The sequence below is a fragment of the Columba livia genome, chromosome 11 (genome assembly GCF_036013475.1).
Source record: "Columba livia isolate bColLiv1 breed racing homer chromosome 11, bColLiv1.pat.W.v2, whole genome shotgun sequence".
Lineage (NCBI taxonomy): Eukaryota > Metazoa > Chordata > Aves > Columbiformes > Columbidae > Columba > Columba livia.
The window spans coordinates 18084510-18112401 of NC_088612.1; the positions used below are offsets into that span (position 1 = coordinate 18084510).

Below are 27892 nucleotides of genomic sequence, written 5' to 3' on the forward strand. Positions count from 1 at the left end.
AGAGCATATGAGCACTGTGGGAAACATGGAGGGGAGAGCACTGTGCTATTCATATCTCATACCCCAGAAGAAAGGAAAGTCTTCAGATCATTTCTGTATTTCACTGACAGCCAATGCAAACATTTTAAAGCTGGTGTTGATCTGCCAGAGCTGGGAAGGAGTAAAAACAGACACACACAATCGCCGCTGCTTCTGCTGAATTTCGTATGAAATGGGGTAATCTCAGAGGCCTATGAGCAACCTATTAGAACAGCCTATCCCAGAGCTTAGAGATGCACGAGCAAGCAGCTGGCTGCCCATCCACCTGGGAAAACAGGAGCAGGCTGAGCCTGGCCATGTTTTTGAGGCAATTAAAAACAAAACAGGCAGACAAGACAGAGATTGAGAGAGAGAAAGAGGGAAGGAATTTCCTTATTGCATGTTAGAAATACTGCACAAAGGGTTCGATTTCAAGCCCACACAGCACAGTGTTTGACGTCATTCTTTGTGGATCACTTGATATCATCCCACCAGGCACAGCATCTGACACCAGCCTCTGCAGATCAGTCTGTTGCAATACCAGGTTTGCCGCCTTCTCACAAGCTCAGTACCTGAAAGTCCCAGCCCAGTCCCGGTGGGATGGGCAAGGTGGCAGCTGATATGCCCCTAATATCAGCTGTCCGGAGACAGCTCTCAGACGCAGAGTAAAATGCTGACTTCAACAATATCACAAGATATTTAACTGCATTTTGACTGGTCAAACTCCTCCTGGAGTAACTACACTCAGCTCACACCCTTCCTTGCTGCTTCAAACCAGCCCCACTGCCAGCTCACACCTCCCTGTGCCAGCTGAAGCCAACAGGACAAGGGGAAGGATTTTCTCCCTCCTCTGCTCTTCAGTGACATTGTTCAAGTCCTGCCCAAAAGTGGGTATAATGCAAATTTTCAGGCATGGCTAGAGTTTGTTAATGGGTGTGTATCTGGAGCCCCTTGCAATGTAAGATCCCTGTTCATCATTATATTATAATACTGTTTAATGCACTCCTCTCACAAGCAGAGGTGAGATTTTAAACAAGGACAGAAGAAAAGCAAGTCTAGATGCAGAGGATAAGACTGAAGCAGTAGAGATTAAAGCACTCAAAGGAAAGCTCTAAGTCATATTACAGCATCCCATTGCTTTCTACACCTAACAGACCTGGCTTTTAAACACCACTCCTGCCTTGCTTTGTGCAGTGACCGCTCCATGAAATTATTTACCAAGGCAATCAAAGAAGGAAAAAAAAAAACACAGATCCAGGAAGTTACTCAGATTACAAGTCTGCACAATTAAAACCTTGATATTTATGGCACTGTAAGACATAGGCACATTAATAAATAATACTTTACTTTTCCGCAGCACTTTTCCTCTAATGATCTCCAAGCAATTTACAAGTTTTTGCTAGCTGAGCTTCACCAAACCCCTGCTAGATAAGGAAGAGATAAATTGAGCCCCTTTGCTCCCAGCCAAAGTGAAGATCTCTAGGAGGGAAGCAATGTAACATAGCAAAGCAACATTGCCAAATGCATGCAAGCACAAAATAAGTGCATCATTTTTAACTGTTCAGCAATACCTAAAGCACCAACTCAAGCTGCAGCTTTACCGTGCTGGGCACTACCTGACATACACTAATGATATTCCTTGAGCCAAGGACACAAAACGTGCGAAGCCTAAAAGAATATGGGGTCAGGGCAGGTAGGAAGCTACACAAGAAATGTCTCTCATACATTCTACTCATTGCAGGGCTCTAATCACCACACAGCATGTCCTGGCTGTTTGAGGCTGGCACTTGACTGCAGGAAGAATATTGTCTGAAGAACACCTGAATTATCAGGGCCTGGGCTTCCCTCAGGAGGGAACTACAGCAGCATCTTTGGCATCCGGGGCCCAGACACATCAGAGGCACATGGCAGCAGATGGCAGCAGGGCTGGTTGGCAGCCAGCTGGCCCGGTTACCCAGAGCTGTCTGGGAAGCTGATCAAGGCCTTCAGGTGATGGGAATGTCGCCCAGGTGAGGACTGCAGAGCTGAGCAGACTCACATCTGAACCAGAAGTGCCTGTAGCTGAAGTAGGTGTGGGCTCCAGCCTCTCCATCACTTCAGAGTCCTTCCTCCCACACCTTTATCCTTGTAGAGCGTGAGATTATCTCATACACTCTGAAAAGGATCAACAAGTCCTTCTTCCTCCTGGGAGCAGGAAAAGCTGCCAGGTTAGGACCCGGGGACCCCAAAGGCTAGAGTGCTTTCAGACCACAATCCAGTAAGTGATCCCTCTGGGCCTGACACTAACATCGTTATCTCCATTAGCTCTTGGGAGCTGAAGAAACCTTCTCAGACTGTCTTGCCCTTAAAGCTCAAGAGATTCACCTTTTCTTATTCTTTCCCAAGCTTTTCAAAGCCAGGTCCTATGTGCCCTGACTAATGATGGCAAGATTTGGTGCAGACCAGACTGTGCAGCAGTCAGTACAAAGCCTGACGCTTGTCCCACACAAGGAGGTGTGCAAAAGCAGAGAGATCCTTGTGATCTTTTGCATGGGCTGGCTTCTCTGAGGGCAAACCTGCAGGACAAGCACAGCAGAGGGGTACCACACAACTGCTTGCTCCTCACTCTCTGGCCTGCTTCCAAATTCAGCTGATTTACCACACTGCCAAGACGAGAAATTAGATGCCTTGCTTAGAGGTTTACATTTATTCTAATAATAATAATTTTTTAAAAAATCCCTATCCAGCAACTGCTAGAAATATGTGTAAACTACTTAAACACACTTTATAAAACCTTGCAACAATAATACACTTTTACTGTAACAATCACAGGAGCAATTTCACCTGTACTTACTGTCCAGTCATCTGAGCACAAACAGCCCTGAGATTTATGTGCGAGTGGAAACATAATTTCTATTATCTCCAACATTAAACTTGGCAATGGAAAATCCCATGCCTGGAGTGCAAAATCAATTTCAATAACCAGAAAAGCAAGAAGTCAAAGGCAGGACTTGGAAAGGACATGGGTTTCTCAAATAGCCAGCCGGCTTTCTTTATAATGGGGATGCCACTGGGATATGATGGGATGGGCAATTGGATATTCTGGCTAGCTTTTCTCTCTCAGCATGAAATATTGCTGCAGCTACATGAGGCTGGGTCTGGACCACAGTAGTGGCTCGCAAGCTTTGTTTTCCCTGTCAAACTCCACACTTGGGGCATATGTGACAAAAGAGAAATGACTGAACTACAGGATTTGAGAGTGCTTTTCACTGCATCCAGACCTGAAACACAGCTAATCCAGAATGCTGTCTCTGAGGCAGGACCCAGTGCACCAGAACAAGATGTGCTAAACCCCACAAAGGGTCATTTGCCCCCCATCCCGATCCCCAGTGCAGCAAAGGCACCTCTGTGAGAGGTTTCCTGGACAACAGATTAGAGATATAGGTAGAGCTGATCCTGCCTTGGAGAAGGCAGATTAATTAGGTAACCTGCCAAAATCCATTCCAGGCTGATTTGCTGCAATTAAGAGACATCGCCTTAAACCTGACATAGAAGACTTTAAATCTCTTCCTACTGTTGAGATTTGGGGGTGACAGAGGGGAGTGTTGCCTTAACTACAGCAACTTTGAATATTCCTGCTTGCCAGCAAAACATCAGCTCCCTATCTGAGCTCAGCCCAAGGTGCCATATTCTGCTTGGCAGTAAAACTAAGACAGCTTGCCAAGCCATGATGCTACAGGTACCCAGGGTTTGCACCCACCTCAGATGTGATCGCATAGGTCCCTGAAGTCATAATGCCATTCCTCAAAGTATCAGCTGCGGATGGGGAAAACGCAAGCATGGGTTTAGAAGAGATGCTTTCACGTGCTTGTATTCAAACATTCTCTTCTAGGACGTATTTATTGAGGACTATTTTACAGGAAGCAGCCATGGCAGGACTGCTGAACCAGGGGCTCAGATCCTCATATGCATCCCTGTGCAGACAGAGCTCCAGCTGCCCTTTCCCTCACAACCTTTGCTTTCCAGGGAGTCATGTCAGGTTTAAATACATTACTCCACCCTCTAGGAATAAAAGCAGGCTGATACTAGGGCAGCTTTGCCCTGCGAAGGCAAATCTTTTGCCCTCCATTGTGAACAGGTTCCCCCTCTGCAGTGAATTCAAGATTCAAATGCAAAAACAGCTATTTCAACATTTATCAGAAAAGACAGACGAGGGATAGCACATACAGACACAAAAGCCTTCTAAAAGAGGTAATAAAAAAATTAAATGCCATCTTCCATGCACAAGTCACAAAGAGCTGAGCCTCTGCCATGAACTACAATCAAGAAGAAATGAACCCAAGGCATGAACTGCTCTCCTAGCTCCCCTCACTCATGTCTGTATGATAACCAACAGCCAGTGCTGCGGAAAAGGAGAGAGACTCCTGAGTGATCCTTCTTAATAGATTCGTCTTTTATCATGTTTTCATGACCTTTGTAAAAGGCAATTTAAATTCTAATTGTCCTGTGAGCACCACAGGAATCAATTAGTGACAAGAGATGTTAATTGTGCAGTCTGGGAGGAGGCATTGCTGGGCTGTGCAGCTCCAACACGGGGTTAAGAGCCCAGGGGAATGCTGGGATGGTCGGGGCTTTAATCAGTCCTCCCTTTTTAATAGTTTCCATGTCGTGCTGCAGTTGTCAAGGTCCATTAGTCTTCTGGAGCACTGAATGAAGCAGTGGCATCCCCTCCATTCCTGCACTCCACAAGCACATGAACAAAGGATTAGCATGAACTGCCATTGAGAAAACAAATCCTAGAACTGCTTTCTCTTTTTGTTCTTGCTTCCCCCCACCCCTACAGGCCATGCATAGAAATCAGGCCTTGGGCACCGGCTTTTAGGAAGGAAATGCTTAATGTTGGTGAGCTGTAGGGGAAGTGAGCCTGGTCCTGTCATCTTGAGATCCAGCTTGAGCTGTCTGTGAAAAGCAAACACTCCTATTTTCATACCAGGGCACAGCGCTTCTCTCATGAAGACCCTGGCACTGCTCAGACTGTCCCTTGAAACACCAGATGAAGCTCAGGCTGAATGCCCAGTATCTAAGGCTACACAGGCACTGACAGGGAAAATTTGTCTGCACCAGAACGACTGTGTAGCCCAAGAGACAGCCCAGCCACCCTGGCACATGTAGTAAAAGAGGACCTGACACAAGTAATCAAATGCACTCTGAGACACATTATTTGTTACCGATTTCTCCTCAGGTCCTACCTTGCCCCTGTATCACCTGGCTGGCAGGCAGCTGTGCAGAGAAGTTACACAGTGATTCAGGAGTCCTCAGCATCTTCACAACACGTAGCATGACTTCATGCTAGGAAAGCTAGGAAAAGCTTTCCTAGAAAAGATTTTGCATCCAGGATGGTTAAATCAGCCAGAAATAACAACCTCCTCACCATTTTATATTAAAAACTGCAATAGACCATTATCCCCCTTAGCTGAACATCAACCTTAGAAGCTTCCTCGGGCAGGTGCTGTGCCTGCCCCTGGAGAATCTGTGCTTTGCTATTGTATGGCATTCGTACTTCAAAATTTCACTCCACAGCTCCCCACCACTAGGGCTAAGGCCTTCACAAAAACAGGAGAAATGCATGCATCCTTCCTTGTAAACGAGTATCTGATGCAGACAAAAACTGTAGCACAAAAGCTAAATTGGTATTAGATTTGTCTTTCAAGTCTGTATTTGCTCTCTCATTCTCACAGTCACATATTAGCCCCTGAAACAGAACTGCATGATATCAAAAAACTGCATTTGACCCCAGATCTGATGTGCAGAGCTGCAGACTCGGTCCAGATGCATTCGTATAAGTTGCTCCCTCCAGCTGTCTGCTGCTTCTGTCGAAGCTCCTGGTATTTCTGGCCTCAAACCCCACAGCACTGGCCAGTCTCTGGATTTCTGCTCCAGCTCTGGCCATAGACATTACATCTCCTTCATCTTCCTCCCAAATATTTAGTCTCACACCCCTTCCCCCATCCCATGGCACCGACCTTGCTTTAACCAGCCAGACTGTTGTTCAAACTGGGGAGGTGTCCAAAGGCTGGGGCAGCCCTTTAATGCCAACATCACCCTCTTTCCAGATGATGTCTAGTATTTCTCTGACTCCTTAACTCTTTGCTGGTCATCTGAATAACTCACTGCCTTGAGGATCTCACATCCGAGCTCTCTCACCTGCAAATCCAAGAGGAGGTTAGCACAGCTTCCAGCACAACCAGCCCATGCTAGGCACAGGGCATTGCTGCAGCACACCACAGCACACTCTCCAGGTGCTCCCCAGTTCCACCTCTCCCCTGCATCAAGCCAGTAAGAAGGTGAAACTACCTCCAGTGCCTTCACCTCATAGCAAAATTTCACCACCAATCACCCACCCCAGGAACCATTTACTCTCAGGTTTGAGACTCTCTTTACCTGAGAGACGAGCTTCTATCAGTGCTTCACTAGGATGTTTAATTACTTCCAGTTCTGCCTGAGGCAGACTAAATGCTCCTTCTCGGCAAATGCTTTTCTTGGGAACGCTCTCCCCATGAAGGCAGACTAATATATTTTTTTTAATTATATATATATTTTAATCTGTGCCACATTCTCTAGCAGCTTCTGGAATAGGAGATAGGGCCATTTTTATAAAGAGCACTGAACACGATGGGAATGTCCTGTATGAAATCACCATTTCAATCCTAGCCAGATTATTGTCATTTTTCAAACTGATCTTAAGGCACCCAATGCAGAAGAAACAGGGAGAAAGAGGACCTTGGACTCTGAAAATCTCAAGATACCTGCTCCCTGGTGGTGGTATTAGAACCAACATGAGATCCTTCCCTGTAACTCATGGGCATAAAGTTAAGTGTAGCTTTAGCTATCTGTAATTTGGAAGAAATAGTTAACCTACTTACATAGGAGAACACCTCGGTACAGTTCAGAGTCTGATGGCAAAACTGCTATGCAGCAATTCCTCCCCTGTTCTCAGAGCTAATGTTATTAGTGGTTCAGCTCACGGTTTCCAGAGATCTTATTATTTTTATCATAAATCCCACATGCAGGAAGTTTTCTGAGGGCAGAAAGCCTCAAGCATACTGGCGAGATGCTAGATGGAGGATGGTCTAGGCCAGAAAGGTTGCTTAGGGACTAAGTAAGCCAGAAAAAAACATGTAGTATGGCCAGACTTGAGACTCAAGCCAGAGGGGCAGCAAGAATCCTGGCATTAGCATCTCACTCAAGTCTGAGACACCTTCTTCCCTCCACAGAGAACCCAGAACTTCCCACCAGCACAATGGACTTTTGTGGCACAAATGAGAAGAAAAACTGGGAGGTGTGAGGTGCAGCCCCCATGTGAGGTTCCTCCCATCCCTTGCCAGATAGTTCTTTCCAGCTGCCACATCTATTTGCCCGAGAAGTGGAACAAAGCCAGTTTCACTCTCACCATCTTTATGAGTAAGAATTAGCAGTTTCTCTACTTGTCCTCTGCCCAGCGCATGTACAAAGCCTTTTTTGAATTTCCATTAAAAATAATAATGCATTTCGTTCTGCTTCACAAGGCCCATTGCTCACCTGCCCACACCTCTTTGAGACTCCACTAGTCTTCCTTTCTTTCAGCAGCATAATCATTTTATGCTCTCATCTTTTCCTTCCATTATTTGGGTGATTGTGGACACATTTGTATTGCTGAGAGTTGCAAAACAACCCAGTCAACCCTTACGTAGCAGACCTGCTATGCTTTAGAAGCGGGAAGGAACAACTGTGTTATTTGGTCCCCACGCCACACATGTGGCTCTGCAGCTGCAGCTGATCTGTCTGTCTCAAACCTGACAAGGAGGTTTGTAACTTGAGCCCCACATTGCACACCAGCCCTGTGCTCTGCAAAGTGCTATACAGGCTTCTAGCAGAGCTGGAAGGGAGTTTGTTCTGGTGCATTGGTTCCTCTGCAAGGTTTGATGTCCTCATACAAAATTAGCATACAGCAAACCCAATCTTTTAAATCCAAACAGGAAACAAATGCCCTCTGAAGGACCATGACAGAACTGAGTAAAATAGGCTCATACGTCAAGAGATTCCCTGAGGCATCAGTTCCCCATGCCTAGAGACCAGCTGAGCAGAGAAACTCCCTCTGGAGGCTGCTAATGCCTTCCTCTGCTTTCTGAAAAGGATGAGAAAGGCTCGCCCTTTCTTTCTTTTCCACTTTATTCATGCACCAGCATCTGCATTGCGTGCTAACGTAGTCTGCACTATCTCTGAACGTTCAAGGGAAGGCAGGAGGAGCTCCAGTCAAGCCTACGGTCTCAGCAAAGGCTGCATTCAGGGCCAGTCACTCAGAGCAACAGAAAAGCCTCACAAGTAAGCTGCTGTCAAGTAGGAGCTGATGTAAAGAGCTGCTGGGGAAACCGTTCTCTTGGCACTGCAACTTCTAATATTTCCACAAATCCAAGGAATTAGTCTGTTTTAATTGTGATATCTAATCCACTGATAATATGTATAATGTACATAATACCTGTACATGCAATAGATATCATACACATAGAAAAGATGATAAAGTGTATCATACATATATCCACAATATTTCTAATTACTAGAAATTACTCCAGACACATCTGGTTTTGCCTACACCTTTATCTTTAGCATTCACTGAGTACACCTTAGGGGTCCTGATTTACCTAATCCTAAATGTAATCTTTAACCTTCATTTTAGCCTCCCAAAATTGCTGCCCTGAATGCCTCCTGTGATGTTGTTACTTATTCACAGTTAAAGACAGCATTATTTCATCTGCCCATCTAACTCCTGCTCTCCTGATTCTCTCTATTCACAAGCAGCTCTGCTTCTTTCCTTTTTCTGTTCACCCGGAATAGCCTGTAATGGCTCCCCCACGAATCCTCACTACCCGCCTGTCTTGGTCCACGCATGACGGCTGGAATCGGGTACCTTGCCGAGAGCAGTGACTGGTGGTTTTCATCAGCTGCACTGTGCTGAAGGCAGGTGCTAAAGCTTCACCAACTTTTGCCTTTGCTTTTTTCTTTTTCCTCTCTGCTCCTACAAGAGACCCTATAAAAAGGGAGAGAGACCCAAGTGTGGGTACCTTCAAAAACACACCAGACCCTACACATCAGCAACCACATTTCTTTGACTAGACACATTAGGAAGAAAGGAAGAGAGTGAAATGCAAGCAGCAGTTATGAGAATTGGGCTACAGAGGGAGGTCAGCGAGACAGGAATTTCATTTGCCAAGCAGGAACTTAAACTGATTAGCTTCTAGTAGCCTGGAGTGAATGTTGACACCAATTTGACTTAAAAGCTGCTATTATTTTTCAATGCTATTTTTTCCAGCTGCTATAAAATACAGCCACATTCAAAAGCTATAAGAAAACATTTCATCTTTCAAGCAACTGAGCCAAGTTCCTGTAATGGCACCTGACATTGAACACATCAGAACTGGGTCATCAAAGCACAATCACCTGCGCTTCCCACAATGGGCCTCACACACCCAGCCTGGCACCAGTCATGTTCACAGGCACTGCAAACTTTGCCAGCTCCAGCCTGGCACTCAGCACGACTTACGAAGTGACAGCACTGAGTGCTACAAGCCACTGAGCTCAGTAGTAAAAATGCATCTTGCATCAGATCTTTGTAGCATCAGCTGTGCCTGTACCAAGTCCACAGAGCCCTGAGGTTGCGTATATAACTGAGGCTCCTGCTGAAAAAAAAAGTGCATGTCTCAGCACCAACTCGGACCGTTCCTGTCCAGGCAGGGACTCAGGATGGAGCCTGCCACAAAGCAGGCCATGGAACGGACTAGTACATGAGAAGACCATACAAACAGACCAAATCCTACTGGACCAAGCACTAGCCACTATTATAGTCTCCCAGCTCTCGCTGATGACAGGGAAAAGGTTACATTAACATGACCACAACAAATCACTTAAGATTTGAGGGCTAGTACTGTGTTTCTGAAAGGCTATTTCTGATAGTCACTGGCCAAACTGTCCAAAGGCCACCAGCTTGTGTGGCAAAGAGCTGAGACAAGCCCCATGATGTACAGATACTGTTTGTTGGCCACATTGTCACATTTTCCTTTCAAAACCTCAGTTTCAAGCAAAAGCAAGAGAAGGAAATGCAGTAGCCACTATTTTATCTCTCCATGAGCTACCTGACAGCTGAGGAGCACAGCTGACTCGTACCCTCTTTGGACTGAAAACAAAGGGAAAAAGTAAGACACAGAGCAGCGTGCTACGGAAAGACTCCCTGACATAGAAGGAACACCGTGGCTGTCTCCTCTGCATCAGGCTGTAGTGGAGTAAACACAAAACGGCAGCAGTTTCCAGCAGAGCCTCTAGAAGAGATGTTCATGTCTCCCAGCAAGGCAGACACAGCTCCACCAAAGCATCCAGATGGCCACACACAGGAGGGAGTCTATTAGAGCTGGGCAAAGACTTGAGCTTGGCAATGCCTGAAACAGCCTTTCCAGAAGCTGAGACACCCAACCTTTTTCTGGAAACCAATTTGCAAGGAAATGAAATCACAGGGAGTTGACATGACCTCAAATAGCAGCTCCCCTTAAAACTTATTTTACTTGTATCCACACAAACGTAAGAGCAGACAAGCTTTCTGGGTTGCTGGCCTTTCAGTACAGTCTTGATAATGATCCTAAAGTTGGCATTCTTTTGCTAGTTTGACAAGAAACTCCGCATTTTGCTAAAAAACTTGTTGTTTGGGTGGGGAAGAGTGATGGGGCACACAAGCCCTAGCTGAACCAACTAGTTTGGAAGGCAATTAAGGTATCTGTCCCACGGTGGTGAACACAGCAGGCACCTCTATTAGCAAATCTGTAGCCTGCTGACATTGCATTGTCACTGTGGAGAAATCCACTACAGCAACCAGGGACGTAATTAAAATGTAGTTTGTACATGTGTGGGGCAAAATGTACTCACAGACTGAGAACATGGAAAAATAAGATGTGACTTGAAGTGAAGGGAACAGCTCACTGAGGAAAGAGAAGATTGTTTTAACAGTAGCAGCCACTGGGTGGTAGAGTCTGCTACCAAGAGACGTGGTCAAGAAGGCACTACTGCAAGGAGCCAGCAGTGGTTTAGGTGGAGCGGTAACGATGCTGATGTGGATCCCAGAGGTCAGGTACAGGCCAGTGGTCCCTCTCAGCCCCACTTTCACGGGTTATACAAAAGCAAAGCAGAAAGAGGGTGTGATCAGTCGGAAGGAGCAAGCAGGCTTACACTGAAACCCCTAATTAAACTGATGCAAGATGGGTAACACCAAAATCAGCTCCAAGATCAATATTTCTATTAATTTACAAGCACAACAAGGTTAGAGAGGTGAGCAGAGTAAATAATTAATTCATTTATAGTTTGTGGTTTTTTAAAAAAAAGAAAGTCATTTTAATCTCGTGGGTAATTAGCTATGCCGTTGACATTAATCACAACTACAGCAATTATTTGAAATATTTGATTAATCAATCCAGAGGAAAGCAGAGCTAGATCAAACTACCCCCTTCCTGCATAGCCCTATTGGTCAATCAGTCAATACATAGGTGGTGGCTTTCAGAAATGTGATATGTTTCCTGCTGGCTATAACATAACAAGTCCTCTGGCTGGCTGGCTATAGCAACAAGATGGATATAACACTTCATTATGGTCTGCATCTTCCCCATTTGCTCTCAAACTGAACTAAAGAGTATTTATTAATGCTAGACTTGCTGAATCATGATTCTCGCCACCTGTGGTCCTCCAGCTACTAAGGGACAAATACAATCACATGCTTGCGCAGACCTGATACTACACATGAGAAACGCCATGACATGACTGTGTGTGTCAGCCAACATCAGCAGGGGGCTAAAACTCCTAATTCTTTCCTTCTCATCTATAATATGAGCAGTTATTTCAATTACGGAAGAATAATGAGCCTAGAAGATGGTCTGAGCATCATTATTATGAAAAAATCAGTTTAGAAAAGCTCAGAAATACATTTTTATTCTTGCTGTTTTTCCTTCTAATAATCATATGTCATAGTGGAATTCCAGTCTGTGATGCCTACTAATGATCGCAGCAGTTTTGTTCAGTTAAATTTGCAGAGTCTCGGCAAACTATTCAAATCAAATTTCATCAAGTTTCTGAGAATGCTCACACCTACTAGCAGACAGCTGGTAATGTGCTGTATTAAAGCACATTCTCATCTGGTTTTGGTCTGGATTAGGCTGAAGCCTTCAAAAATGCAAATGTTAACTCCCAGAACAAACTTGGCTTGATGATGTTAAGCTTATGTGTAAACTGAAATGCAGCAGACTTTCACTACAAGAGCTCAACCATTTAAAAGGATGAAAATTACAAGATGGGGAACATTTTTTTTTTAAATATTGGAACACTCAACTTGTATTTTATAGATTACATTTCCCCCGTCTAACGCTTCTACTGCTGCATATAAATGAAACTAGCATTTCTTTACACAAAACCTGGAGATTATAAAAAATCTTTTGGATTGCTACAACGCTTGCAGGGAATCCGTCTGCCTCGCGGTCATGGCAATGCGAAGTTCTCATGCGTGACACCCGATTGCACTCTCCTCTGAGCGCAACCCAGGTGACAAGTAGACATCCCTGTGTGCGCAGGGGACACCAGACCGCCACACAAGAGAGCAGCACACTCCCAAACCTTTTGTACGTAGATCCTTCACACGCAAAGCTAGGAGATTCCCACTCCAGCATAGAGGACACCCTGCGGGAAGAGAGGCAGCGCCTAGAATAAGCCAGCACATGCGTGCTTTTGGTAACATCAACCACTCCAAGTTTTTAGTGTGCTCTTCAAGCAGCATATTTCTCACATCTGGCATGCAAAATACTGTAACAGTGAAGAACGTCCCATTTTGATTTAAATGAATGCATTTATTTCCAAATGGGAGACCATAAGTTAAACAAACACATTTCTCTCTTTGCACATGAAAGCATTGTTTTGTCACAGATGTACAGTATAATACATTTATTTTCTCAATTGTTTTGTATTTGTAAGGCACTGCCAGTTATTTGGATGGGTTTGTAAGGATGAAGCAAATTGCTCTGTGGGGCTCTATTCAGGGAACATAATATTCCCACAAAAGCACCGTAATTCTGCATGCAGCAACACAAACTACCACGACATTGCAGCAGCTGGCAGGGTGGATAGAGTTAGCATTATCAAAACCAGCATGACAACTCTACTCCAAAACCCCCTTACATGCATAAATTAATGATGAATGTACATTGATTAACCCCCACCCAGACTCCAAGAAACCCTGCCTTCCCTACAATATAACTCCAAACCTTGCCACAGTAATTTTGTCAGTTCACAAGGCCTGGGGAGCACTTCGGCTTGTTCTTCAATCGCATTGGTCTTGCCCAAGCCTCTTAAGCCCCGCTTGCATAAGCGCACTGGGGAAGATTAGGGACTGTGCTACAGCCCCTAAGGCGTGGGGAACAGCCAAGAACACAGAATGCTATTAGCAATGTGCCAAGCGGTGCATTTTGGGAGGTCTGCTACACAGAAAGCTGGGAAAAAGAAGATCATGCCAGGGATCACATCTATGTTTGAAAGTCTCATAGAAATTCATCTGCACCTATCCTTCTGACCATGCAGTGCAGCACAGCACAGCAAGCTGTCAGAGAAACACTTCACATGATTTTCATCAACTACAACAGCCTGAAGTTTGCAAAGACTCTGTGGACATTGTTGCCCCAATATTCTCAGGCTTCTCCATCCATCTGCCAGCTTCCTACACAGCTCCCTCTAACCAGTTCCCACCTGGCACACTCCAGCTGCCCAAAACTTCACCACAAAGGCCTTTCTGCCCATCTTTAAGTCCTTCCGGTTACCCAGAAATCGGTTTTAAAAAAAAAAAAAAAAAAAAGTGAAAACAGGTGTTCTTAATGCAGGCTGACTAACCCGAGTTAGTTAACTCACATTAAATTGGGAATGGAGAGAAGACAGCTTGTCCTGGAAGCTCAAGTAGAACATAATGTAGTAATTCACATTTCAAGTCAGCTTGTCTTCTGTGATATTGAATCTGAATGCAATGCCTTTAGCATACATAGGTAGGTTCATACTGAGTATATAAGACAATAATCATGATACACAGGCAGACTGAATATCTAGATTTGACAAGAAAGCCTCCTGTTTGACTACCACCTCTCTAAAATACCCATGCCATTTCCTATGTCAGTTATTTTGACCTTTAACTAAAGGCACATCTTCATTTAGTGACTCATGTCTGTAGGTCACCTGTGGAGCTGCTTAAGTCATGCTTCACTTTGCATACTAATGACTCCTCTCAGCCTGTGAATATGCTTTTGGGCGCTGCTCCTGTTACCATAGACAAGCTCAGCTTGAGCACACCCTGCACAGCCTAGTTTAAATGAGCAGGTGCAGAGAAATTGAGCAAGAGAGGAATATCTGTGTCAGCAAGAATATCAAGAGATGAACAGTGGAGGGGGGCCTTAAAGAAACAACCACTGCTTGCTTTATACACATTATCTCCTACAGACACTGGAGCTGTAAGTTCTGTGAAGATGTCTAACAGCGATCAAGTCACCAGCTTCAAGGTCTAGTCTCTACTGGAATCCTTTGTCCATCTACAGACAAGTTGTTTGGGATTCCATGGTTCTTCCACATCCATCACATGTTTGTATGCAGCATCATTTGCACTTTTTCTTGAAGCAGTAACAGCTCATGGCCTCAGAAAATTTAATACTTACAGCACTGGTAGCCAATAATAAAAACAACGTGGAAGAGAATCTGGGCCAAAAAGAAATCTCAGCTTTCAGATTTTTTGCAGGATCATTTTAGTTTTGATCAGTCAGCTCTACTTGTGGAAGGCAGGAAAGAGCTGACTCAGTGAACACACAGAGCAACCTAATGATGGCAATAATTATTTTGTGGTAACTTGTGTACAAGTGCCAAACATCACTGGAAGAGACAGAAGAACCAGGAAGAGCCCTGCACTATACTGCTGTGCTTCCTACTAGACCAGTAGAAATCCTGCTGACAGAGTGCTGAGGGAGGTCCATGATGCTGCCTTTGCTGGGGTTTGGGGGTGGCAGAAAAGGGCAGTGTCACTGTAACACAGCATAGCTCCTTCAGAACACGTCCCAGCTGAGCTCTCTAAACTCTTCACAAAGGTGAATCAGATCACAATCCTTGTTTTGCACATCTCCATATGATTTACCCGAAGTGACTTACCAAAAAATGAACCACCTTTCAAGATGTCTGGCCCATCTTTTCCAATACCCACCCTGGAAGGCAGCAGTCCCTGGCCACCAAAGTCACAGTGAGCAAAACTCATGAGGAGCTGGGATGGTTTTCCTGCTGCTGGTTGGTACCTGAGCAAATTCTAGAAGGGCTGTTCACACAAACAGCTGTCAGGCCAAAAGCACTGGGCAGCTCGTGTGTCAGCATCGCTGCTGGGACAGGAAGGCGACGATGCTGCAGAGCCAGAACCCACCCATTGGGCTGATCCCACTGCCTGTCACAGCTAAGAGACTAATTACACAGAAATAACTCCTACGGCAGCAAGCAGATCATATGGGCATTTGCTAGGCCGGTGGATGAGGGTGTTGCAGAATCAGGTCAGCTACAGGTATTCACCAGATTCAGTAACACTTGAACACTGCGCTGCTGGGAAGCAAGCGAGAAGAGGTAGCCAGTGTGACTGGACATAAGCACAGGAGCAGGTAAAATAGATTTACAAGAAGATTTGAAGTAATAACTTCTCAGAATAAGGCAGCAATTGTAATGAAATACACCAATATCATATGGCAATCAATACAGATTGAAAATGTGTCAGTTTTACAAAACACCTCCCCATTTCAAAGTGGGTCATTAAGAAATGGAAAAAAAAAAAGTGAAACTATTCACTGCAGTTAAACCACTTGAAAACAAAGCTTTCTTTATTTCTAGAGGTAAAGTTATTACATGACTTCATGCCTGAAATGAGCAAATGGAAAACAAATCCTTCACACAGCACTGAACTCAACACCACTGTTCTCCTCTGGGTGACCACTAAGGGTCTCTCTTGCTTAATATGGGCCACAGCAGAGATTTTTCTCCCTCTCTCATGATGTTTTGTCATCCCAATTCATCCCTTCCCTCATCCATGCTACCTAACCATCCCACAGTTCCCCAGAACACCAAACCACTAACACCTCACATCATCTCCTCTTACCGGTCTTGAAGCAAGTGGTTAATGACGCATCTTTCTGGGTTTTTATGTGCATGCAATCCCACACACAACCTTTCCTGGGCAGCAGAACACAGCAATGAACACCGGCCATGATCTGTCTGCACAGTCATGACATCTGCACATGCCCGAGATGTGCACACATGGGCTAAACATGCCTCATTCTAGGGTCAAACACTTCCTTGCTTCTTGGTGGCTGTAAGCATCAGCACAATACAACATGGTATGGCCTTGCATGTCTGGATGCATGGACAACAAACGAGAATGTCAGTGGTTACAAGACATGAATTATAAGTAACTAGTAGATAATTACAGAGGGATGTGTCTGTGTGGCTCAGCTCCAACATCAACAGAGGGAAGAGCTCTGCCTATTGAGTCATCAGCAGCATTTCCTTCCAGCCCTTGGGTTCTCCCGACAGGTCACCCCTGGGAGTTACTGCCCAGAGCCACAAGGGCTGAGCTGATAAAAGCTGCTGAGCTCACACCCCAGGGAATGGGGCGCCAGACCCCCACAGCCAGGAGAAGTTTCCTGGCCATGACTGTGCTTCAAGGACATGGTGCCTCATCAGCCTCTTCACTACAGCAACTAAATTGAATACTAACAACATCCCAGCCCCAGACAGATCTCAGCTTCACAGACACCATGCCATAACCAAACAAGGGCTGCTGAAGTCACACAGGAGTCTTATGGTGCCCCATCCCTTTGTTTATCCATGAGTCCCAAATTGTCCATAGCCCGAGTGCCCACATGTAGGAATTAAGTCAGCACCTCCTCTGCAGTACCAGAATTTGGCTAATGAGAGGCTGTTGAATGAGATCAGATACCATCTGAAAACCACAGCAGTATGCCAGACCTTAGCATTATCACAAGCTGAACCAACACACAGCTGGGCATGTTCTATTGTGCCTCTTCAGTAGGCAAGGCTATCTGAATTCTTCCATACTTATTTTATTTCTACTATAGAAAGAGACAGACTTGTCATTCACTTCCCGGTTTGTCCTATTCCTTCCTTCTATTTCTGCTCTTCTTTTCCTATTTGCTTCCCAGTCCCACACTCTGTTTCTACTACTACCCCCATCCCTTCCAATAGAGATAAACAGCAAACACACGCTGGTCTGTCTATTCCACATAACTCGCACTGTAATTTTCTCTCAACAGATTTGTTAGCCCCATAAAATAGTCACTAAAAGGTTTCCAATGACAAGCAGGACTTGGACCTCTGAAAACATGACCCCACTCTATCAGGTGCCATGTCACATGAACAAGTTAAAGCAACTGGTTTGATGGAAAACAGAGGGGTTTAGCCAGTGCTCTGCAGTAAAGCACCTGCCTAGCTGGCCATGGGCTTTTCTATGCTACTGTGGCAGCACCTTTACATCTCTAACAGAGCTAGAACAACAGCAGAGTAATTCTCCAGGTCTGCAGGAAAGCTGAGGACATTTCTGAAGACCAGATAGGAAGCTGAAAAGTTCAGCTTCAGAACTGCATGTGTCTCTGAAACAATAAATGTTTTGAGTGATCAGCATTTCTAGACAGTGAAACAAATGAGGGTTTCCATTCCCGGGGGAAGTGGGAAGCGAGCAAACTCCACTCTTCTATTCCGTAGTGTACAGGAAATCTGAGTGATTGATGGCAGAAGAGAAGGGAAATGCACATTCAGCTTACATTTCCAATGTAAATGACTTGCCACCTCACCCCTCTGCTTCCTGTTCCTTCACACACTCCCCACGCTCCGGCTGATATCTGTAGTATGTGTGCGTCAGGGAGGAAGAAAGGAAAAAGGACAATCCTTGTTAGACTGCTCCCCCCCCGCCCCCCAATTTAAATGAGCAAAAATAACATGTAAAAAACAAAGGTCAAATAGCTGTTCAGCCCTGGTTTTTTTTTGCCCGCAGACATAGCATGGTGACACGGCAACGGACTAAGGAATCCTGCAGCACTGCTCCCAGAGCCCACTACAGCAACCATCTGTGTCAGGTGCAGAGGGCTAACCCTGCTCTCACAGAGCTTCTCCTTGTATTATAAAGGCCAAAGCAGTAAGCAAAGAGGCTTTTTAAAATGCTGCATGCTATTTGAGGGATCTGTCTGGTTCACAGGGACGCTGAGATGCAGCAATTGCCAAAGCAAGAGAACAAACCCGGAGGAACGCAGCGAACATCCGCTTGCAGGAGGCGTGCCCCTGTTCTTTCCCAGGCAGCTCAGTGAGAGGTGCTTATTTTTACAAAGCAGGCTCTGAGATCTTAAAGAACCAATGTTGTCGTGGTGCCCTAAACCAATGAGTATGTGACCTACTCGTTCCCACTCTGTCCCTTGACCTTTTCCCATAGCATTCTCCAAAAGCATCGCATGAAAAATAGCCCTTCTCAGCTCTCCAGAGGCCTTGGAGACAGCATCAAAGCTCTGTGCTTATAAACAATTCCAGCCAGACAAAAATGCCATTCCAGTGTCGGGGTCCCAGGATATGAAGCCTGTCACAAGGAGCTGGAGGGAGAGGGGGCAGGGGAGAGGCAGCATGTGCTGCGGAGGGAAGGGAGGGTCAGGCAGCTGGGATGCGAGCTGAGCTCCATGACACCCTGTAGGCTGAGATGGGATTTATCCATCAGAGGCTACACAGGGTCTCTTTTTGCCTCCTTCCTTATTACAGAGAGCTTGCAAGCTCCCAGAGTGTGGAAGTCCTTTACTTCATTGAACCTTCAGCCTAATCCTCCTGTTCTTTCCCTCTTTCTCTCACCTTGCACATCCACTAACACTCCAGCATCTATACTGGAGGTGAATTTACAGTTCAGGTGGAGACAAGGAACTTGGCAGACTGCAGAAGGACAGTCCTTGAGCATCAAGGCTAGTTATTTGTTGACTTTTCAGCATTTGATGACAAAATAGCAGCTAGGAAATTAATACCTCCAGGAATCTCTGTCAGCTCCCTCTGGTGTTTCACACCATGCCTGGCACATTCCTGCCTTGTGCTAAAAGATTGAGAAAGCTTCAACTGATCCCAGTTTGTGTTTCTGTGTATCTCTAGATTCAGTTTGCTTTGGCAATAGCTTCAGACAATACTTGAATACCTTCTAAAAAGCAAACACTGCAGAAGACACTTCACCACTGAGCGAGAGTTTTCCTCAACCATCATTTTACTCCTCTGACTTCAACCCACTCTTCATTTTTCCCATTTTTGTTCATTTGTCCTCCTGGCTGTGCTCTCTTACTCCTACCACAGGCTACAGGCAAGGCCTTCAGTCGGACAATATGTAGCAAAGGCTGTTTGAGGACTAATTACAAGTCATGGACCATAATGCCTTGTTTCAGTGTACTACTGTTACCATTAGAAGAGATGCAGAAAAAAAGACAAACCTGTCTTCTTTCACTGTGCTCCTTCTCTCCCCTTTTCCTGTCCAGCCACCCACCACCTTCCCTCCAGCTCCACCGCTCCAATCTGGGTCACATACTTCATCGTACAGCCCAGCAGCCAAGGAAAAGAATTTTCATGTCTGTATATGTGGAATGGTGCTGGTTGCAGCCAGGCAGGTTTGTGTTTGGCTTGCGTGGCAATAGAGAGGTTGCGCTCTTGCAGGGCAATAATTTCAGTCCCAATAAGGAAACTGTATAATTACAGAGAAAAGCAGCAGGCACTTCAATCATTGCTACTCTGTGTCAGGTCTTTTAAAATGTCATTGAAAAGAAATAGTGAGATAATGAAGGCCTTGACTCACTTTCAAAGCAACTGACAGGACATCCAAGAGGAAGCAACAAGGTTAGGAGGACTACATCACCTTTCCTGGTTCCTGGGGACTGACCCCAGAGGGTGTGACATCTGGGACAGGATGGTATGATCACAGGATGGCATAAAATAGAAATACAGTCATGTGAATTCTTTTGCTGTAGCTGTCTGCAATTTAAGAACAAACCTCCTGACTTTACCTTGGCTGATCTTGTTCACTTTGTATTTTACTTGCGGTTCTTCTTCACCATTTTCCCTTTTATATAGCATCAGAAAAACATTAACTCATTACTTTGTTCCATTCCACTGACATAACTGCTTAAATATCCTTCCTGATATTTTGACATATATTACTTGGACAGCCTCTTAGAAATTTAAACCATGGAAGCTGGAGGACATTTTACAAAATTAGAAAATATGTGGACAACTCTTCTGTTATTTTAACAAAATGAAGACTCAATACTTCTGTAACTCTGCCAGCAAGTGCAGGAAAATATGTGCTTACACTGCACAAATATAAAACCGAGCACACTGATTTTTAGACATAAACCACACTTTTACTACACACTGAGCACACACATGCTATAATCCTCACCTTCACAAACACACTTTACAGCACCTAAGGAAGGCACAGGTTATATCAGTGCAAAGCACCTCTTGTTTCTATAGACAACAAACAAGCATGGGTACTAAGGGAATATACATACATTGAGCATGCAAACAAAACATCCATTCATCCTGTGTAACAAAGATTTAGGTCTACCAAATCAACCACTGCATCTGTATATCCATTTAGAATAAATTTGGCATTAGCAAATGTACAACTGCTGTGAAAGGAAATAATATATCTGATACACTCAAAAAACACCCTTAATTGTTCGGTCAAGAAAACAGGAAAACAATTGAATGAAATGACACACACATATGCACTGTACAGGTACAAAATGTATGCTGGTAAAAGCACAACCCCATAAACAAACACAGTATTCCCAAAAGACTTATCCATACACTAATGTTGTGCTAAAATGCGCACAGGCAGATCCTTAACCATATGTTCACCTGTACAGATATATATCAGAAGAACAAAAGCCCATTGCACATAATAAGGAGCCCAAAATGCACACTTCAGAAATGAGAAGCACACTGCACAAATACCCAAATGCACAGCTCATGCATAAAAGTTGTATATGTGCTCCACAGAAAATAATTCTTCTGTCTTAAATTAAGGCTGCACTTAAGTCTAATGCCCTGAACTACACGCTGTCGTTCAGAGCATACCACAGCACACAGAACAGTGGGTCTGAGGTCCCAGTTGGCCCCACGTAGTTTCAATACCTATAGTTCATAAACCACGTGTAAGGTATAATCTTCTCCCGGAGTACACACCTGCATTGCTGGATCTAACTCCCCAGAGCCAGACTGTACCCGTATCAGCTGCTGTGTCAGGGCTGCCATGCTGCTGCACCACTCAAGAGATGATTTGGAGATTCATTTGCACTTCTCCCATTCTTTCCCCACTTGGGGGACCCATAATTCCAGCTTATGGGGGTAAACTACTGCAACCTTCACATGGACATCTTCACAACCACTGTGCCCTCCCACCTTACTACCTATACAACTACCTGTACAACTACCGTGGAAGGCATCAGTCACAAGCTCCAGTGTAGCTCAAGGCACAACCTGAGCAATGAAGCAGGAGGTGGAAGATAAAGGCATTTTACTCACCTATATTGCCCAGATAAGACCTCTGATAATTTTTACAGTCAGATGATTGAGTATCTAACCAGAAACAAACGCACCTAATCAAATGCATCAGTGGGCAATGCCAGACCAGCCAGCCAAGCATGACTCCAACATTAATCACAAGCATGAGGCAGAACACACTGCTGAATGCCTGGGCCCCCTAAGGCCTGGAGACAGCCTTCCACTTCAGAAAGCTTTGCAGACAATTTTGCGACGAAGCACTTATTCACATGTCACCCGTATTCCACAGTTTCTGTCTACTACTCACTAAATGTGAAATCCCAGTGATCCCCTGGGGGCCAGATCCTGGCCTGCAGCTAAAGCACTAGACTCAGCTTCAGTAGTTTCAAGTTCCAGACCCACTTCAGCTATCTATGGACACCAAAGAAATCCTGTGGCAGGTGATCAGTTTCACCTGTTGCAGACTGTTGAAAAGTGCCTGACCTAAACTCATCATAAAGGCCTAGAAACAGCCAGGCACATCCACGGTGTGTTTGCTCCTACTTCCAGAAATGCCCGTTTCTCTCTATTGTGATGACATCTAGATTTGCTTACACACAGCTGTCCACATTAAGTGACACAAAATGCCACCAACATATCTCCCTTGGTCCTTCATCACGGAAATCAGAATCAACACTGCTTCCTCAGATCTGCTCTACAAAAAAATGCAGTCTCTTTAAGACAGGCCCTACAAATGCTATAAACTTGCATGGTACCTCATACGGAGCTGGATCTCTTCCTGCTACCACAGTCCAGCCTAATGGTAGAGAGCAAAGGGGAAGACACATTCCGGTTCTGCTTCATCCCCTCCCAAGTGCTTCTGACCAAGCAAACACGGAAATCCAGAAAAACAGGGAATATCTTTTTTTTCCGCAGGTGCCTTATGTGGTGAGTAGAACTATCCAAAAGAAAAACAAAACAAATCAAGAGAGACTAATGAATAAAAATAACAGACTCTCTGCTTTTCTCCTTGTAATTTCACCACCCCAGACAGCTGTAATGCAGAAAGTATTGAAATTTAAATCACACCTCAGCCTAACCTCAGCTGACAGGCTGCCGATGCAATAATCTCAGCCTGGCTATCTTCTCTCAGGGAGAACGACAAACCAACTAAAGGAAAGTGATAAATTTTCAATTTTATTTTAAAATATACCAGATGGGAGATTTTATTGGAGTCATAAATACGTCAAAAGCAATGTTGGCGTATGATTGGAGATTGCCCCCACTACGGGAGCAGCTCTCCCTGTTTAGAAGTGCCATCAGATTCCTAATAAGAGCCTTCAGTTAGACTGCAGCAAAATAGTCTGTATATTAAACCAATTGAATTTCTATTCACGAGACATCATCTTCTCTTCTCTGCCCCCGCCCCCCAGCCCCTCAGATTCCAAAATGCAGGAGAAATGAGGGTGTTGAGGTCAGGCCTAAGTGTCACCAGTTTGGGTTCTCATTTTGTTGTTGCAACATGGCTCAAATATATTTTATTTCTCAACAGTATTTGAAAACTGAATTTCACGGTCAATGAAGCTTCTCTTGATTTCCTAGAATCCAACCAGTAGATGTCAACTAAGTTCAGCCTCAGATTTAAACTAAATCAAACTCAAGCCCTCAATCCTAGCCATGGGTCAACCTCAAATTCCAAAAATAGTGCTTGGCCTCAGTCCCAAAATTTCATGCGAGCTAAAACCAGTTCTAAATCCCACCAGCCATTTCCAGAAGTAAGAGTTGCCTTTTGTAGCCTCTGCGTCTCTCCTGCTTCTGCCACTGGTGCTGTGACAGATCACAGAGTCTGACAGGAAGAAGCCTGATATTTATGCCTTTTCATCATCTCAAAGGTTTTACAGACTGGCTCTTCCAGCTATGTCTTTGAGCATGTTTCCAGCCTTTCAGTTTACACAGGAAATCCTCATATTCTTATACCATTAAATTCAAATCAGTCACCTCAACACCACCACTGATTCCCATCACCACAGAATGTGGCTCATTGAGCCTTCGACACTGAAAACTGAATGCAGGGCAAATGAAAAATAACAATAATCTGTTATTTTATAGTTTTTCATATAAATGCTTTGCAGATTTAATCATATAGCCACAAAACTGTAAAAAGCGTTACAGAATTAAAAAGAGATCCGATAAAAAACATATTACAGAATGATACTCGGCAGTTATAGCAAATCTAACACAGTAACAGCGCAGCAGAGGTGAAGGCAAGAAAGAGGCATAAGCAAAAAGCGACTCTGCACGTATTAGAGGTCTATGGTCTTCTTAGACAACTTGTTCCTCAAAGTCAAAGGAGTGTGAGATGCTAACAGATTGATCATTTGCTGTAGAAGGTTTTAAAAAACTTCCTGAACATAAAACACCATCAGATACATTTATCACAAAATATCATCCTTCTCCCCACAGCCCCCAGTCCTGGACATGCCATTCCTTGGTCAGGAAGCAGCAGATGCATCGAGACAAACTGAAGCTTTTAGCAGCTTTTTAATCTGAAGGAGCAGGTTGAAATAGAACAATCACATCCATCAGTCTTAAGCTTAAAATATTTTGACTTAATGTACTACACAGTAAGGCTGGCATTCCTCTGGCTTCTGCAGTGTTTTCGATGGGGACTTGTACAATTCATCATTGACTGGCACAAGGTCAAGGGAATCTGGTGAAGTACAAAAAAGCTGGGAAAGAATTCAGCTTGCAATAGAATGCATTTGAGAAAACATAAACCCATGCTGCAGATATGAAAAAGAATAATCTGGCTCTAATCTTCCACCCTCATGAGGGCTCATAGAGGAAGGAGAAGTGACTAGTTCCAAGTACACCTGAAATTATCATTCCCTAAAATTCTGTCTAACAAGCCACAGCATGGATAATGCTGGAAGAATGTGGACAAAGGTGAATTCAGGAACACCGCTGCCTTCATGCGTTAAAGGGTCTGCTAGGCCCTTCCCACTATGGAACCTATGGAACTATTTTGGGCACTTATGTTATAAGGGTGCTATAATGGGCTGTTGTGCTCTCCAGGACAGAGACTGCAGCTTACTATGTCTGTACAACATCCAGGACAACGGAGCCCCATTTTTAATAGCAGCCTCTGAGCATTATTCCACTACAATGGGCAGTGATATGTAACGAAAATGATGTATGCATCAGGAATATCTATGGTACAATTAAACAGTTTATTCAAAGCACCTAATAAAATTGTTCAGCAGCTTAGTATAAACACAGACATAGAGACGAATACTCCAAGATTAAGGAGCAAATTATGATTAGTGTAGGTATAATTGCCTTGGAAACTCTCCACATGTTCAGTCAGGTCAAGGACTGGATAGTAACATGTCCAGGCAAGTGTGTATTTCTCCTTACAAAAGATAAGCCCCAAACACTTGATTAAGAGCAGCCTGAAAACACAGCAATCCACAAGCACTGCATCTTTGGTCCCAGGAGAAACCAACCTTGGGCAGCTTGATAAGCTTCACACACTAAGATGTCTTCAGGGCATTCTCCAGTTAATATGCTACACTAATAAAGTCTATTTAATTATTTGAATAAATCTTACTATTTAATAAATCACTTAACAAAGGACTGAACTCATTTAGTTATTGACTAGTTAAACTACCTGGCAAACAACTAATATCCAGGCAAGTGAGAGTGTTAATTCTCCAGGCTCCCCAGTTCCCAATCCTTCCAGTCCTGGGTAAACCTGCTGTCTCACTGGAAAGCTGTCCCATTATATCATTGCTGCACATATTAACTACAAAGGTCTCAGAAGGCTACACCATGCTCCTATTCGGCAGCCATATGCCATCAGCCCACAGCTATGGTCCTGCTATAATCTCAAGAGCACACAACGCTGCCATCCAACATTACAGTATCCCATTCAGCACAGGATGACCTCCTTCCCAGCACATCTCTGAACACCCTTCTGGTGCTGTCAGATGTGCTCACTTGTGCTTTTACGGTGTGTCTGTCTGCCTTCAGCCAAAATCCAAGCATCCATTCAGATGAAGAGCTGGCAGCCTGAAAACACGTCCACCTTTTCATGAATTAGCAGCACCAGGAACAACCCGCAGGGGTGGGGAACCATCAAAAAAATAACAATGGTCTGCAACCAGGTCAGCTTCCATAGCCCTGCTAAGACCCCTCCTTTTTGCTTCCCTGATCCGCTCTTCCCTTCCCAGCACCAAGCCAGGACCCTGGACACATGAGCAGACACAGGCTTCCCTCTGATGCAGCATCTACCTTAATAAATTACATAACAAATTAAAATTAGTTTATCACAGTGATAACACCATCATCTGCAGTGTTTATGGGTTAATAAATCGCGCCCATGAATGAATATGAGCTGACTCATTAACTAAGCTGCAAGTGAGAGCTGTTCATCTTTTCTGCAATACCTCGAAAACCTGTGTCCCTCTTCTGCCAGGGAATTCATTTTCATCTTCCCTGCTTTGGAGAGGGGAGTGGGAGGGGGGAGAAGGAGGGAATTATTTCCTCTTGCTCACTTCCCGCATTACTAAAGCCCTGGAGGTTATTTAAATGGTAACTTCAAAGGAGGCATATGATCACTCTGTTTACTGCTGTAGGAGTCTCATTTTACACCCAGATTTAAAAGCCTCTCTGACTCAGAGGCAAACAGCATCACTCACAGGCTTTGGGAGCTTCACAGATACAGCCAGCCCAGGTGCAAAGGACCAGGAGGAGAGGGAGAGATGGAGAAAGGATTTTTTTCAAAAAAAAAAACAAAAAACAAAAAAAACAACACAAAAAATAAACAACAACAACCCACCACACCCACAAACAAACAAACAAAACCAGGAAGGATTTTCAGAGATAGAACTTACTGGGCTCTGTAGGGAGCAATAGGGAACGGTTTCCCATGAATAGAGTGCGTAAATGGACCAACTCGGGAGTAAGAGGCTGTTTGGTCTTTAGGACAGTAAGGGGAAGGAATTATGAAGAGTTGTTCTGAAGCACAGGGAGTTACAGCAACCCACTCATTTTATTGCCCTCTTCTCTTGGAGATGGCTGTGGGTCAGGCAATGAGTTCCCATGGTAAGGCTTGTTAGGTAGATTCACTAATGCAGAAGGAAGGGTTGGTTTGTGGGGGTTTTTTTGTAGAAAAAAAAAAAACTATATATGCTCCTGGCACCTGGAGGGGAAGCTGCATTTGTGATGACTCCTTGTTCTCCTAAGCACTGATGTCTCAGTCTGACGTTACAGGCAGATTTGGAAGGAAGATGGTTAGGGATCAGGCAATTCCACCCCACCACCAGATTAGACCCAGGCAATACAACGAGCAGTCCTTGTCACATAGTGGTAGTACAGATCCTTAACTACAGCCAAAAGCCCTTCCCACTGTTTTCACAGCTACACCTGGCTTTGGTCACTGAGAACCTACCACACATGTGAAATTTAGTTGGTTAGTTCTAACAATAACATTTACAGGTGTGGTGGGTCTTTTTTCCTGGAAGCAGAGCTCTACTAGGAAAACCTCCTCTCCTCAGTCTCTGCTTGACTAGCTGCACACAGGGAAGACGCAGCAAGATCAAAGAAACCGTCTCCCTTGAGAACCCGAGGGTAGGATGTGTAAATGCAAGTGCTTCCACAATTGGGCATACAGACCGGCTCCTAAAACTCAAGCTCGTCAAACCTGAGAACTACAACTTTTTAACTATATCTAGGCATTTCCTCCCACGGGCATAGCTAAAATGGAATCTTCTAATATAAAGCCATTTGGACAATTTTTCTGACACATTTTCCTTAATACTGCCTACAGCAGGAAGCAGCAAGATTACCTGCTAGAAAAATCACCTGGTGAGAGAAATAAGCTCCAGGTAGAGCCAGCACTTACATATGGTTGAATATAACTGCTCCAAGCATATTTCAACTTCTGTCTCCATCAGGCTGGCAAATTATTGTATATACATTCATGTGATACAAAGAAAGCGTGATCTTTGAGGGATTTTTTTCTCCTCTGGAAAAAAAAAAGGGGGGGGGGGGGAGGGGTGTGCTGTAATTAGAATCTACTGGCTAAAAGCCTTTTTTTCTTTTTTTTGAGAAACTGCATCAATTCTGTTCCATTAGCCACCATATGAAGCCAGATTCGGAAATAACTCGATAGGATACAGAGCTGAAAAAGAAAGTAAATGAGAACAATATAAAAAACTCCTCTGCTTAGAAGAAATCAAGTATCCAAGAGTATTGGGGGTGG

The 27892-nt window shown here is 44.4% G+C and overlaps 1 protein-coding gene across 5 annotated transcripts in view; it reads right to left on the reverse strand.

The window, feature by feature from the left end:
* Positions 1 to 27892, reverse strand: part of HMG20A (high mobility group 20A) — a 170748-nt gene that overhangs the window by 96908 nt on the left and 45948 nt on the right. For 2 of the 5 annotated variants that reach the window (XR_010475280.1, XR_010475279.1), the window contains exon 9: positions 27533 to 27655. The exons of 1 other annotated variant lie outside the window; for it this stretch is intronic. The gene's annotated coding sequence lies outside the window, so the exon portion shown is untranslated. Of the gene's footprint in view, positions 1 to 16213; positions 27656 to 27892 lie in introns of all 5 variants that reach the window. 2 more of the 5 variants (XR_010475284.1, XR_010475278.1) reach the window with 2 other exon arrangements.